Consider the following 6,931-nt stretch of genomic DNA (forward strand, 5'->3'; position numbering starts at 1 on the left):
ACCTATTGCAGATTCAGTCTTCCCAGCCTGGTGCAGGTCTACAATTTTGTTTCTGGTGTCCTTTGACAGCTCTTTGGTCTTGGCCATAGTGGAGTTTGGAGTGTGACTGTTTGAGGTTGTGGACAGGTGTCTTTTATACTGATAACAAGTTCAAACAGGTGCCATTAATACAGGTAGCGAGTGGAGGACAGAGGAACCTCTTAAAGAAGAAGTTACAGGTCTGTGAGAGCCAGAAATCTTGCTTGTTTGTAGGTGACCAAATACTTGTTTTCCACCATAATTTGCAAATAAATTCATTAAAAATCCTACAATGTGATTTTCTGGATTTTTTTCTCATTTTGTCTGTCATAGTTGAAGTGTACCTATGATTAAAATTACAGGCCTCTCTCATCTTTTTAAGTGGGAGAACTTGCACAATTGGTGGCTGACTAAATACTTTTTTGCCCCACTGTATGTGTGTGTGTGTCTACCCCGTCTGCTTCACTCCCTCATCCCTACATTCCACTCCTCTGGCCTGCTACCTCTCCTGCAGTAATAGCTGCCCGCCTTACAGTAGATTAAACTACTGTGTGTGTGTGTGTTTGTTTGTGTGTGTGTTCACCTAACACACCTAACACAAAGATGGGCAAGTTGCAATAGAACATCTTCAAGTGGAATGAAGTTGAAGAGCAACTGTATATGAGAGTATCAATGGCCTACAGGACAAGATGTTTCCAAGATGGCGTAGCAGACGTGGCTTGTCGTCCTCTCGTTTACTTTTTGTATTTTTTGTATGTATTTCAAATTGTTTTCAATCTCTTTTCCATTTTTAAATTAAATGTGACACGGATCCGCAATTTTTTTAGACATTATAGCCAGAACCTCCATCAGAAGCTAGCCATCAGAAGCTAACCAGCTAATTAGCTACTAGCTATTTAGTCATTGTTAGCCACTGCTAGCTGCTTTTACCTTCTGCACAGGCACCAGCCGTTTTTTTTAGCCTGGATAACACCTGCCAGTCTGACAGTATCGGACTGTTTTTCTCCACTACAACGCCGGATTCCTGCCGTAAAACCCTGGACCATTACTCCTGATCATGCCAGCTAGCTAGCTGCCACCGAGTGACCCAGCCCCGAAGTTAGCCCTGAGCCAGACCCAACTCCCGGCCTACTCTGTGATCACCCGGCTACTCAGCCGTTGCCTCCCGGACTCTACCCCCAACACGGCTCCACTATTCCACCGGATACTTGCCGTAAGCTCTGAACCTTTGCATCGGATCATCGCTGATAGCTAGCTACTACCGAGTGGCTATAGTGGCTAACGCCCCTGCCCCGAAGCTAGCACCAGTTAGCCGCGAGTCAGGCGCATTTACCGGGTAGCAAACTAAATTACTACAACTACAATACCTCTTTCGCCATCTGGCCCGAACCCTTTGTCGACACGGCTCCACGCCGTACCACCACAACTGGTCCGCAGACGTAACTCCATCCGCTGTGCCCTCAACCGGCCTTTGCCAGACGTCGGAGCAGACGCTTCTACTTACCCCGGCCTGCTAACTTTAAACGCTGTGTCTCCCGCGCGCTAGCGTAGTAACGACTACCTGCGGCTTCCCTGTTCCAATCTATTGCTGTTCACTGGACCCTATGATCACTTGGCTACATAGCTGATGCTTGCTGAACTGTTCATTAATCACGGTACTCCATTTTGTTTATTTTTTTATTTTCTGTCAGCCCCAGCCTCGAACGCAGGCCCTGTGTGTAGTTAACCGACCCTCTCTGCCCATTCATCGGCATTTTACCTGTTGCTATTGTCTTAGCTGATTAGCTGTTGTTGTCTTACCCGTTGTTGTCTTAGCTAGCTCTCCCAATCAACACCTGTGATTGCTTTATGCCTTGCTTTATGTCTCTCTCAAATGTCAATATGCCTTGTACACTGTTGCTTAGGATAGTTATCATTGTTTTAGTTTACTGCGGAGCCTCTAGACCCACTCAACATGTCTCAGATACCTCCTTTGTCCCACCTCCCACACATGCGGTGACCTCACCCAGCATATCTAGCCCGTCCAGAGATGCAACCTCTCTTATCATCACTCGGTGCCTGGGCTTACCTCCACTGTACCCGCACCCTACCATACCCCTGTCTGTACATTATGCCCTGAATCTATTCTACCACGCCCAGAAATCTGCTCCTTTTATTCTCTGTCCCCAACACACTAGACGACCAGTTTTGATAGCTTTTAGCCGTATCCTCATCCTACTCCTCCTCTGTTCCTCTGGTGATGTGGAGGTTAACCCAGGCCCTGCGTGTCCCCAGGCACTCTCATTTGTTAACTTCTTTAACCGAAAAAGAAGCCTCCTCCCTAAATTTGTTTTACTCACTGCATTAGCACACTCTGCCAACCCCGATGTCCTTGCCGTGTCTGAATCCTGGCTTAAGAAGGCCACCAAAAATTCAGAGAATTCCATACCCAACTACATCATTTTCCGTTAAAATAGAACTGCTAAAGGGGGAGGAGTTGCAATCTACTCCAGAGATAGCCTGCAAAGTTCTGTCATACTTTCCAGATCTCTGCCCAAACAGTTTGAGCTACTAATTTTTAAAATGAATCTCTCCAGCAATAAGTCTCTCACTGTTGCCGCCTGTTATAGACCCCCCTCAGCTCCCAGCTGTGCCCTGGACACCATATGTGAATCGATTGCCCCCCATCTATCTTCAGAGTTTGTTCTGTTAGGTGACCTAAACTGGGATATGCTTAACACCCCGGCAGTCCCACAATCTAAGCTAGATGCCCTCAATGTCACACAAATTATCAAGGAACCTACCAGGTACAACCCTAAATCCGTAAACATGGGCACCCTCATAGATATTATCTTGACCAACTCGGCTGTTTTCAATCAGGATCTCAGCAATCACTGCCTCATTGCCTGCATCCGCTATGGGTCCGCGGTCAAATGACTACCCCTCATCATTGTCAAATGCTCCCTAAAACACTTCTGCGAGCAGGCCTTTCTAATTGACCTGGCCCGGGTGTCCTGGAAGGATATTGACCTCATCCCGTCAGTAGAGGATGCCTGGTCGTTCTTTAGAAGTAATTTTCTCACCATCTTAAATAAGCATGCCCCTTTCAAAGAATGTAGAACTAAGAACAGATATAGTCCTTGGTTCACTCGAGACCTGACTGCCCTCAACCAGCACAAAAACATCCTGTGGCGGACTGCACTAGCATCGAATAGTCCCCGAAAATATGCAACTTTTCAGGGAAGTCAGGAACCAATACACGCAGTCTGTCAAGAAAGCAAAGGCTAGCTTTTTCAAACAGAAATTTGCATCCTGTAGCTGTAACTCCAAAAAGTTTTGGGACACTGTGAAGTCCATGGAGAATAAGAGGACCTCCTCCCAGCTGTCCACTGCACTGAGGCTAGGTAACACTGTCACCACCAATAAATCTACGACAATCGAGAATTTCAATAAGCATTTCTCTACGGCTGGCCATGCTTTCCTCCTGGCTACCCCAACCCCGGCCAACAGTGCCACACCCCCCGCAGCTACTTGCCCAAGCCTCCCCAGCTTCTCCTTCACCCAAATCCAGATAGTAGATGTTCTGAAAGAGCTGAAAAACCTGGACCCGTACAAATCAGCTGGGCTAGACAATATGGACCCTCTCTTTATAAAATTATCCGCCGCCATTGTTGCAACCCCTATTACCAGTCTGTTAAACCTCTCTTTCGTATCGTCCGAGGTCCCTAAAGATTAGAAAGCTGCCGCGGTCATCCCCCTTTTCAAAGGGGTTAACACTCTAGACCCAAACTGTTAAAGACCTATATCCATGCTGCCCTGCCTTTCTAAAGTCTTCGAAAGCCAAGTTAATAAACAGATCACTGACCATTTTGAATCCCACCGTACCTTCTCCGCTGTGCAATCCGGGTTTTCGAGCTGGTCATGGGTGCACCTCAGCCACGCTCAAGGTACTAAATGATATCATAACCGCCATCGATAAAAGACAGTACTGTGCACCCGTCTTCATCGACCTGGCCAAGGCTTTCGACTCTGTCAATCACCGTATTCTTATCGGCAGACTCAACAGCCTTTGTTTCTCAAATGACTTCCTCGCCTGGTTCACCAACTACTTCTCAGACAGAGTTCAGTGTGTCATATCGGAGGACATGTTGTTCGGACCTCTGGCAGTCTCTATGGGGGTACCACAGGGTTCAATTCCTGGGCTGACTCTTTTCTCTGTATATATCAACGATGTTGCTCTTGCTGCGGGTGATTCCCTGATCCACGCAGATGACACCATTCTGTATACATCTGGCCCTTCTTTGGACACTGTGTTAATAAACCTCCAAACAAGCTTAAATGTCATAAATGCCTCCAACTGCTCTTAAACGCTAGTAAAACCAAATTCTTTCTTTTCAACCATTCGCTGCCCGCACCCGCCCGCCCGACTAGCATCACTACTCTGGACGGTTCTGTAGCGGACAACTACAAATACCTAGGTGTATGGCTAGACTGTAAACTCTCCTTCCAGACTCATATTAAACATCTCCAATCCAAAATTAAATCTATAATCGGCTTCCTATTTCGCAACAAAGCCTCCTTCACTCACGCCGCCAAACATACCCTCGTAAAACTGACTATCCTACCGATCCTCGACTTCGTCGATGTCATTTACAAAATAGCTTCCAACACTCTACTCAGCAAACTGGATGCAGTCTATCACAGTGCCATCCGTTTTGTCACTAAAGCCCCTTATACCACCCACCACTGCGACCTGTATGTTCTAGTCGGCTGGCCCCCGCTACATATTCGTCGCCAGACCCACTGGCTCCAGGTCATCTATAAGTCTTTGCTAGGTTAATAAGTTCAGCCGTATCTAAGCTCACTGGTCACGATAACTACACCCACCCATAGCATGCGCTCCAGCAGGTATATCTCAGAGGTCATCCCCAAAACCAACACCTCTTTGGCCGCCTTCCCTTCCAGTTCTCTGCCGCCAATGACTGGAACGAATTGCAAAAATTGCTGAAGCTGGAGACTTATATTTCCCTCACTAACTTTAAACATCAGCTATCTGAGCAGCTAACCGATCACTGCAGCTGTACGTAGCACATCTGTAAATATCCCATCCAATCAACCTACCTCATCCCCATACTGTTTTTATTTACTTTTCTGCTCTTTTGCACACAAGTATTTCTACTTGCACATCACCATCTGCTCATCTATCACTCCAGTGTTCATTTGCTAAATTGTAATGACTTCGCTACTATGGCCTATTTATTGCCTTACCTCCTCATGCCATTTGCACACACCGTATATAGATTTTCTTTTTTTTATTGTGTTATTGACTGTACGCTTGTTTATTCCATGTGTAACTCTGTGTTGTTTGTGTCGCACTGTTTGCTTTATCTTGGCCAGGTCGAAATTGTAAATGAGAACTTGTTCTCAACTAGCTTACCTGGTTAAATAAAGGTGAAATAAATAAAAACAATTATTAAAAAATAAAAAATCCTGAATGATAATCGTTTTCAAAGTTAAGTACAGTGGGTATCATAAGTACTCACCCCTTGGATTTCTTCACATTTTATTGTCTTACAAAGTGGGATTAAAATGGATTTAATTGTAAAAAAAAATCTAACGATGTACACAAAATACTCTGTAATGTCAAAGTGGAAGAAAATGTGTACTTTTTAAAAAAGATGAATGAAAAATAAAACACTAATATCAGCTACAATAGTCATTTACAACATTAACAATGTCTACACTGTATTTCTGATCAATTTGATGTTATTTTAATGGACAAAAAATGTACTTAACGGTAGTGTATATATTTTTTTTTATCCTCATCAATCTACACACAATACTCCATAATTATTATAATATATTTTTTTTTACTGACATATCATATTTACGTATGTAACGGCTGTCTAATGCCTCCTCCTCGGATGAGGAGGAGGAGTAAGGGTCGGACCAAAATGCAGCGTTGAATGCAGACATAATAGATATTTATTATAGAAAGACGAAACACGAAAACTCTTATACAAACTACAAAACAACAAATGACGTAGACAGACCTGAACTTGAGAACTTACATAAAGACACGAAGAACGCACGAACAGGAAAGACTAGCCAAACGAACGAACAAACGAAATAGTCCCGTGTGGTGCAACAGACACAGACACAGGAAAAATCACCCACAAACAAACAGTGAGAACAGCCTACCTTAATATGGTTCTCAATCAGAGGAAACGTCAAACACCTGCCTCTAATTGAGAACCATATCAGGCAACACATTCAACCCAACATAGAAACACATAACATAGACTACCCACCCAGCTCACGTCCTGACCAACTAAACAAAGTAAAACAAAGGCAAATAAGGTCAGGAACGTGACAACGTAAGTATTCAGACAATTTACTTTACAGTCTTGAGTCTTCTTGGGTATGACGCTACAAGCTTGGCACACCTGACTTTCTCCCATTCTCTCTGCAGATCCTCTCAAGCTCTATCAGGTTGGATGGGGAGCATCGCTGCACAGCTATTTTCAAGTCTCTCCAGAGATGTTCGATCAGGTTCAAGTCCGGGCTCTGGCTTGGTCACTCAAGGACATTCAGAGACTTGTCCCGATTCCACTCCTGCATTGTCTTGGTTGTGTGCTTAGGGGTGTTGTCCTGTTGGAAGGTGAACCACTACCACATATCTACAGTACAAAATCCACGTGTAGTTGTGTATACTTGTGTATAGATCGAATCCTCGAGCTGACATGGTACAAATCTGTCGTTCTGCCCCTGAACAAGGCAGTTAACCCACTGTTCCTAGGCCGTCATTGAAAATATGAATTTGTTCTTAACTGACTTGCCTAGCTAAATAAAAGTAAAATAAATAAAAATAAATATAGTGCGTATGTTATCATGTTTGTGTATGCATGTGTCTGTGTCTATGTTTGTGTTGCTT

The sequence above is a fragment of the Salvelinus fontinalis genome, chromosome 14, assembly GCF_029448725.1.
Source record: "Salvelinus fontinalis isolate EN_2023a chromosome 14, ASM2944872v1, whole genome shotgun sequence".
Taxonomy (NCBI): Eukaryota; Metazoa; Chordata; class Actinopteri; order Salmoniformes; family Salmonidae; genus Salvelinus; species Salvelinus fontinalis.